Raw genomic sequence first — 9859 nt, forward strand, 5'->3', positions numbered from 1 at the left:
GGGAATCAGTGGTAGGGAAAGGCCAGGAGACTATTAGGAGGTCATCACTTCCACTCATGAGCATCCCCGGAGGCACCTCCTACCTTGACCCTCCCACATCTCTCTCTCCTGCAGCTCTGGCATTGTGCTTGGGTCTGAGTTCTCAGTAATATAGCCATTTGGGAAACAAGTTGGGGATAAAGTCTCAAAGTATATCTTAAATGAAAAAGAGAAAACACAATGAATTTAAAAGAAGAGGCTGAGAAATGAATCTTCCCATCAAACTGACTTCATTAATTTCTTTAATCCTTAAATCTCCAAGGATTCTACAATGCCACCATGGTACAAATAGCTCCAAGGAAAAAGAAAAAAAAGACACCTTCACCAAGATGCCCCTCCCCCAAGGTTGAGATGTTCTGCACAACGAATACCCTCATTTCAGAACCAAGGAGGCTTTTTTTTGTTGTTTTTTTTAACCTATCTGGTGTTCTCACTCTTATTACATTACAGATCTTACAGATCCTAACTTACAGGTGAGCTGTGTATTTTTCAAAAGAAAAATACTCTTTTCATTTGAATGTCTGGTCCTTGGAAGCTTCTTTCTCATAGGAACCATGAGATAAATGGTGGTTTGGTTCCCAAGCCAGCTCTCAAAAGCCTACTCACCTGGGACAGCAACTGAGACAGCACATTTACAGTGAAAACCAGTGGAAGAAAGAAAGCACTCAGGCACCCTCGCCACTGGGAACCCAACAAGCTGCCTCAGTGAGTAGTAGCTTCTGTTGAGGCTGGAGATATTGCAAATATGGTACCAGCAAGAGAGAGTGGACAGGGCCAATGATTGCAGACAGAGAACTGGGAAGCCAACAGTGTTATACTCAGGTCTTCTTCCCAAGGCCCAAAGGGTGACGCCCACGCAGGCCTCGATCTTCTGAGGTCTGCACTGGCAGAGAAGATAGCTGAGCTCTTGTCCTCAGGTGTTGCTTTTATAAGGCCTGGATTAAGTAGAGTAACCAATTTTAGGTTAGAGATAGCAGAGTTATTAAATATTGATTGGCTATCAAAGTAAAAATTAGTTAACAGTCAATCAGAATTGATTGACCTTAGGTTGGGGGCATAATATTGGAACAGAGTAGAAACTTGGGGACCAGCTCTTCTTTATCTCTGTATGTCCAGAAAAGCAGGAAAGACAAGGGAATAGTGAAGGAAAGACATAAACATACATTGCAAATGCTTTACCAGTCTTAGGGTGTGTGTGTGTGTGTGTGTGATACTACATAGGAGCCTAAGTATTCCCAGAGTTCTTGGTTAAGGACACAGACAGCGGCCAGGAAATGGGGGGTCGGGGCAGGGTGGGGAGTGAGGCATTTGCTTTGGGTGCAAAATTTAAGGGGGAGCCAAAAAACTCAGTAATCAAGGCAAAAAAAATTCTTATTTTTTAAACTCTAAATTAATGCCAAAAATCCACAATCAGTACAAAAAGATTTTAAACATAGCCAGGATCTACACCAGTGCCATGCTGAAATGTATTAGAGCCTGAGGCAAAAGGAAACTTGTTAGTAACCATGCTGCCTTTGTTTAGAACTTTGATAGTTTGTTCATTGTGGATATTTTACATTAGTTCTGATTCTTTTAATGTTGCATTTAAATGCTATGTATCTTTGTTACTGAGTTTTTTGGTGCCCCCTTAAATTTGGTACCCAAATAGGTGCCTCACTCACCTTACCCGGTCCCTTGCCCTGAGGACTGGTCAGAAGTGGGGACTCCCATCTAACTCCCTGGCCACCATCTCCTGGAGGCCTATTAGCAGGCACCATTTCTCAGTTTTCCTCCAAAATGTCCCACCTCTTTCCCCTTGGTCTCTGGAAACAGGGAGAAGAGTTCAAGATCTTATACCTTGTTCTCATCCTCAGCTGCCTCCCAACTCTTGGGTGCAAAGATTTGCAGCCTTCCTTTAAAACCAAGAGAGGTGGCAGAGATGAATGGGTACCAAAACCCTCTGGTGAGAGAGGGCAAGCAGGGCACCATCTTGCTAATGAAATGAAAACTCACACAATTCACTGCTTTGATTATCTGAAACACCAGCGTTTGGGAAAACAGGTGTGTGGAAAAGGAATTTTCCTCGGCTTTCCTGAGGGAGTGTGGGCAAGGAAGTCATTTAAGGACACATGTTAAAGGAGAAAGTGCCTGGAACTCTGAGGGCCTGGGACACCCCTCTTCGGCCACTGTCATTCCTCCCCAGGCCTAAGATGGTGGGCAGCCCCCGAGAAGGCCGGCCTGAGCCCCTTCTGCACTGTTCCTGCCCTGAGTCTGGCAGTGACCAAGGCCTTTTCCCCTTGAGTTTCAGGCTCAGAGATGACCTAACACAGAAGTGGGCATGACTGCTCCAGAATGTGCTGAGCGGGTGCTCTTCCAGGGAGCCTCCTAGCTGTGGCCACAGGAAAGGCCCCTCATTCAAGGGACCTGAAGCCAGGCAGGCAGCCGACCCTCCCAAGTCAGGGAGCACATCTCCCTCTGACCACCATCCACACCGCCCACTCTAGTGGGGCAGGAAGCATTCACCTCTGGGAACTGAGGTGAATATCTGGGAGATAGCTGGACACACAGTCTTGTTGATTTTGTTCATTTGCTTGCAGCAAATTCAGTGATCAGTTCTGGAAAGTTTGAGGAACATTCCTGGTGGTGACCTGAAGATGCCAAAACCAGGCTCACTGCTCCTTGCCTCCCTTTTCTGTTTTTCTTTCTTTGTTGCTTCTTCCCCTCCTTCATTCCTAACTCTTTCTCTCCCTCTGTACTTCCTTTCATTACTTACCTCCTGCTTTCCTTCCTCTCCTTCCCTTCTTCCTTCAATCCTATCAGGGAGGATGAAAGTCTACACTCTTAATTCAGACTGATACACCAACCCCCCAGTTCCCTGTGTATCCTAGCAAACTTAAGCTCCTTCCTGCCTTAAGGATTTAAGCTGCAGATAGGGCTTCCCTGAAAGCCCATTTGGTAGGGAATCCGCCTGCAATGCAGGAGACCCTGGTTCAATTTTTGGGTTGGGAAGATCTGCTGGAGAAGGGATAGGCTACCCACTCCAGTATTCTGGCCAGGAGAATTCCATGGACTGTATAGTCCATGGGATCTCAAAGAGTCGGACAGGACCGAGCGACTTTCACTTTCAGGAAATACTAACTGCTGACCTAACCACTCCCTTGCCACACTGTCCTCCGTGACATGTAACTTGGAAAAACAAAAACATTCTGTACAGCAGGGGGTCCTCAACCTTTGAGCTCTAATGCCTGATGATCTGAGGTGGAGCTAATGTAATAATAATTACACATAATAATAAGAATTAAAGTCCACAATAAATTTAATGTGCTTGGATTATCCCCAAACCATCTCCCCCCTCCCCACCCCAATCTGTGGAAAAACTTTTTCAGGAACCTGGTCCTTGGTGCCAAAAAGGTTGGGGGCCACTGCTGTGAACTGAGGGACCCAAGCCCTAACAATCTGTAATGGCCCGGCTTTGCTGTATCAGGCCCTTCTATGCAACGCCACGAGCTACTCCATAACTGGGCACTGATCTACGGCTTTGTGACAGCTCCTCTGTTTTGAGCAATAGTAAATTCACCCTGCAAAGTCAGAAAGGGAGCTTTTTGATGGCTGCTGTCAATTTTATTGCTTTATCCTAGTTACTAGGATAGACTCTGCAGCTGCAGTGCGTTTACTGGTTTTATGTATTGCATGTTGTTGCTGCTCTGACAAGCTACTCCTATAAAAATGTGTTATTATTGCATGTTGTAGCTCACTGAGCTGACCGTGCATTTCAAAGTGTACTGAAGCAAACAGCAATGAAGTCCATAAAAACCGACTGGCCTCCGTCAGAGGATGCTCTGAATGAACTGCAACTCCCACAATCTGAAAGCAAATTATACCTTTCCTCTGTGCCAGCGGCCCTGACTGCTAACTGAACACAGCACAGACCCAAACGTAGGCATGATCTATGTGTCCATGTAAAATTTCAGGACAGGAAACTGTCATTTTACTTCTACTCATCTAATTCCCCAATAAGTGACGCTTGTAATTTTGAAGTTTATAAATGGCTTTATAATACTTTCATATATTACTATAGGATGCAAGAGGGGTGGCTGACATTGCTTTCCATCTGTTCTGAATGCTGGAGAAAAAATTAACTTGAATTATAGCAAGAGAGGATGTGATTAGTTCATGACTGAGGGGGGTCCTGGGTGTTGAGCTAGAATCAACTGCCTGAGACATTAAGAATTAGGATGCCTAATACGATGGGAGTTAGTCTGGCTGCAGAGGAGTCAGCAGCCCCGTGTGACTCCCAGAGCTCTCAGACACTGGTTTATCACCAGAATCATTGGGGAAATTCTTTACAGAACAGATTTCCATGTCCCACCCTGTAGATATTGGGATTCTGTTAGACTAGGGTTGGTCTTGGACTTTTAGCCAAATTATTTCATGTAAAATCCTTCCCTTAACTTTATCAAACAGTAACAGAAATACATGTCAGATTCCATGAGCTAAAAAACTAGGCCATACCCTATAAGAGGAAATGTCCCAACAAAATGGGAAGAAAAGGTTAAGGAGGCTCCCAGTCCAAGAGTGAGGCTCCTGGGCAAGCAGCTCATTAGTCTCTTCTGCCATCACTGCCAGGCCACAAGCCTCTGTTCCTCAGCTACCTTGTTCTGCCACCTACCCATCCCCACTCCATTCCAGCTACTGACAACTGGAAATCACTTATTGAATACTGTGGGTCTTGAAAAAGGAATTTGGAATTTGGAAAATTCAGCAGTGGCCATAGGACTGGAAAAGGTCAGTTTTCATTCCAATCCCAAAGAAGTGCAATGCCAAAGAATGTTCAAACTACGGCAAAATTGCATTCATTTCGCACACTAGCAAAGTAATGCTCAAAATACTCCAAGGTAGACTTCAACAATACGTGAACCGAGAACTTCTAGATGCACAAGCTGGATTTAGAAAAGGCAGAGGAACCGGAGATCAAATTGCCAACATCTGTTGGATCATAGGAAATGCAAGAGAATTTCAGAAAAACATCTACTTCTGCTTCATTGACTATGTTAAAGCCTTTGACTGTGTGGATCACAACAAACTGTGGAAAATTCTTAAAGAGATGGGAATACCAGAGCACATTACCCGCCACCTGAGAAACCTGAATGCAGGTCAAGAAGCAACAGTTAGAACTGGACATAGAACAATGGACTGGTTCCAAATTAGGAAAGGAGTACATCAAGGCTGTATATCGTCACCCTGCTTATTTAACTTAAATGCAGAGTACATCATGCAAAATGCCAGGCTGGATGAAGCTCAAGCTGGAATCAAGATTGCCAGGAGAAATATCAATAACCTCAGATATGCAGATGACACCACTTTTATGGCAGAAAGCAAAGAGGAACTAAAGTGTCTCTTGATGAAAGTGGAAGAGGAGAGTCAAAAAGCTGGCTTAAAACTCAACATTCAAAAAACTAAGACCATGGCATCTGGTCCCATCACTTCCTGGCAAATAGATGGGGAAACAATGGAAACAGTGACAGACTTTATTTTCTTGGGCTCCAAAATCATTGCAGATGGTGAGTGCAGCCATGAAATTAAAAGATGCTTGCTCCTTGGAGGAAAAGCTATGACCAACCTAGACATATAAAGAAGCAGAGACATTACTTTGCCAATAAAGGTCTATATAGTCAAAGCTATGGTTTTTCCAATAGTCATGTATGGATGTGAGAGCTGGACAACAAAGAAAGCTGAGCACTGAAGAACTGATGCTTTTGAATTGTGGTGTTGGAGAAGACTCTGGAGAGTCCTTTGGACGGCAAGAAGATCAAACCAGTCAATCTTAGAGGAAATCAGTCCTGACTATCCAATGGAAGGACTGATGCTGAAGCTGAAACTCCAATACTTTGACCACCTGATGCGAAGAACTGACTCATTTGAAAGACCCTGATGCTGGGAAAGATTGAAGGCATGAGGAGAAGGGGATGACAGAGGATGAGATAGTCGGATGGCATCACCAACTCGATGGACAAGTTTGAGCAAGCTCCAGGAGTTGGTGATGTGCAGGGAAACCTGGTGTGCTGCAGCCCACGGGGTCACAAAGAGTCGGACATGACTGAGCAACTGATCTGAATCTATCATTTTTAAATTTGGTTTTAAAAAGCCATTATTACTCATGAAAAATTAAAGAGTGAACTACATTGAACATTCACCTCTTGCTGCCCACCTCTTCCTCCATTTTTACATAATATTTTCTAAACACTTGGCTATTCAAGACATGATACTAGATCTTGCAAAGGGAAGCAGAGGACAGGGAACCACCTGAGCATTCATCCATCTCCCCCTTCTCCATTCATGTCAGTTCATGGGCTTTCTAAATGGCTTGGGGAATTCTTTTTTCTCTTTCTACTCTTCTTGGAAATGATCTAAATATACAACAAGAGATAAAGGATTAAATAAGGTAAGGAAAGACACTCTATTTTCTTGGGTGGGATTAAGAGCATAAGTATGCTGATACTACATGGAATTAAGAAACACAGATTAAAATAAGATAAGGTTTATATCTAGTAGTCTGGCAAAAAAAGGGAGACTGGATACTAGTGTAGATGGGATGTGAGCTTATAGGAACCGCACACACTGCTTAGGGGTGTAGACTGGTGTAGCTATTGTAGGACCACGAGGCAAAAATTCATCAAATTAAATACATCACCCACCAATCCAATGCTGGGTATGTATGACAAGAAAATTTCACAATTCCACAGTGGTATTCAGTGCAGCATTGTTGCTTTAGGGGCGGGTTTAAAGCCATTTGAGGGGTCATCACTAGGGAAATGGGCATTTAAAACATCTAAGATGCACACCCTGAGGCATCATCCAGTAACTAGAAGTGGTGAGTTAGACACAGCTACAGCAATGTAGCTGAATCTTAAGCATACAGTGTTGGAGGAGGTCATGGAGAAGACATGATCACCAATTGACCTGAAGTTGGACCCATCAACTGGAGTCTCCTCATCCCCCTCCCCTGTCCTCATAAAGTATGTGTGGTGCTCCCACAGGAGGAGTCGTTTTCAAGGACTTGGCCTTGAGAGCAAGGTGCCGAGATCATCTGTACTTTATACATGCCTGAATCCTGTTAAGGCCTCTATGTTAACTTTTAAGACCCTGGCAGGTGGGTGCAGAGATCCCCTTGTCCTGTGGCCACTGAAGAGAAGCCTCATCAGTGAGTCCCCTGCTTATAAACCTGCCACCTACCACTTTGGGGCTGCTGTCTCTTCCGTCTCTCCTTGTCTTCCATGTATGAGAGCCAGTGAACCAACATATAGACCTTAACAGAAAAAACAAAAAACACCCAAATGACTTATTAACATGATTTTCATAAATTAAAAATACATGTATACAGAAAAATGATACTTACATTTTTTAAGAACACAAACAATTAACGGTTGCCTATGGGGCAGGAGGAGGCTGGATGGGAGTGTAGGGGTAAGTTAAATGAATCCCGGCTCCAAGTTCGATGAGCAGGATGACCTCAAACATCCAAGTCTGAGGTTCTCTACTTGTGCACGTGTAAATGAGAGAAAATACTGTGTCACATCTTTAACATGAAATACTATGTGGTCATTACGTAGTATTGCAGGATACTTAGAGACATTGAAATCTATTTTTGACTTAATACTAAGCAGAAGTTACCCAACATCATGCCTCTATTATTTCTTTCTTTTTTTTTTGGTTAAAATAAAATTCCATATAAATTGAAGAATAAAAGTGTCTGGGGAAGGGCAGTGACTTATTTATTTTTTTGCTTTTCTATATTTGTAATTTGCCTTCATTTGACCATGTATTGCACAATAAAGAAAAATAAGAATTTTTAAAGACTTTTTTGGTTTTCACAATAGCGCAAGAATAAAGAGATGGTGAGGATTTCCAGTACTGAAAAAGGAGGCGGGCTTTTTCTAAAGCTTTGCGATTTCAAAGGCAAAAGCTTAAGCCCAAGCTTCCGGGATTGCTCTCGCCTTTCCCTTGAGAACAGAAGGAGCCATGGGTGTTCTAAGGATCCCCTTTGGAAAGGGACGGCAGGCCAAGGGGCTGAGGGTCGTCTTACCGGGTGGCACTGAGCTCACAGACATGGGAGGCCATCCATAGGAGCTGCCCTCAGTCCCCCACATGAGAAAATCTGCTTCCAGCCTAGGAAAGTCACTGCAGCACAACAGTTTCACACAGTATTCGTATTCCAAAGAGACAGAACTTCCAGGCAAAGGATATTTATTTAGACAGGTTACAGCTGGAGGAGATGGCAATGCCAGCTCACATATGAAGGCTGGGTAGAGGCAGCATGCTTGCTTTAGGCCTTGCAAACAGCTTATTTCTTCACCTCCAGGTTCTGACAGCCGTCTCTTCAGTGCTTCAGTGAAACAGCCAATGACTTTGGGAGATGCTTTCAGCTTTATAATATTACGAGCCTTTTTGTAAAGCTCTGTGGAGCAGTTCCTAGAAACCGTATGCAATGGGTCTTCTTCCTTTTCCCCTACATCTGAGCAAACTCGATGGCATGTCACAAAACATACAGGCAACTTCGGTCTTGGGAACAGAGTCCCTTTTTGATGTGTTTGCCTGCATCCAAGTATTGGGATCGACAGCCCCATCGCAGCCTATGACGTTATGAGAGGGCACTCTTGTCTTGTGGAATGCATGGTCCCAGCAATTCATGAGATGCTGCTGCATGTTTTTTTTTTTAATGGTGTTAAAGCCTCCAGTCCAGGGTCTGAGGTGTATGAACTGCCAGAGAAATTGAACCTGGGCCAAATGATTGATTTTCAGTATAAAAAAAAAGAAATGAAACCAACGTTCAACAAAGCTGTGGTGATTTCCAGCTTTCCTAGATATATGAGATGCATACAACACTAACTGAGGAAGGAGGTAGAAAGAGAAAGGAATACACAAAATGATGACATTGAGCAAAGTGTTAAGAACACACTGGTAGGAAGGAAATTAAATTGAGTGAACTGCCCTACCACTGAGTTGCTTAATGTCCAGCCTACACTGAAACAAGCAAATTTCCACAGTTAATAGAGCTATACTTTTTCATGTAACATTTGTGTTGTGAACCAAAAATCTAGAAGGGAAATTGCCTACTGATTAATTACAACTAATAAAGGATCCCTATTACAGAGAACGATTAGCTTCCTTGGCTCATGGCTTCCCACTAATCATCAAGTTTGTAATTTTGCATGATATGATTTTTCTGCATATAAACTTAAAAAGAGAAAATGAGGTAGCTTAGATCATTCAGAGGGGCCTGGATCTGAATTCAAGTGCATGATACCTGGTAATGTTTAGAATGGTCAAGAGCGTTAGAACCAGAAAAATCGACATCCAAAAGTAAGCTGTCTTTACAGGGTGTGTTAAGCAAATCACACAGCCTGTCCGGGCCTGTTTGCTCCTCAGTAAGATGGGGATGCCATCACCATCTGGTTTGAGGCTGGTGTTGGGGCTCAGAGGAGATGGCAGATAAAGCCCATGTTGCCCAGCACTAAGTGTGCACACAGTCAGTGTAAGGCTGCTTCCTGCCATCCCGATGTCTTATCGGATGGAAGGAAAAGAAAGATGAGAGAACACAATGGTAACGGATGGAGCAAAGTTTTGGGAGAACTGAAGGAGGAGCGGAGTCTACTTAAAGGCAGACAGTCTTAAAGGAAGGAACACTGTTTCAGTTTTTTTAAATTAGCAAACCTTTCCGCTTTCCACTCACCAAAAGGGAGCTGCAGAAAACCTCCCTTTCCACAACAGAGTTCTATTCAGTCATGTTTTGGAGATGCTATGCATGTGTGTAGATGGGGAAAAAAAAAAAACTTAATAGCCA

Source organism: Bos javanicus, chromosome 20 (assembly GCF_032452875.1).
Source record: "Bos javanicus breed banteng chromosome 20, ARS-OSU_banteng_1.0, whole genome shotgun sequence".
Lineage (NCBI taxonomy): Eukaryota > Metazoa > Chordata > Mammalia > Artiodactyla > Bovidae > Bos > Bos javanicus.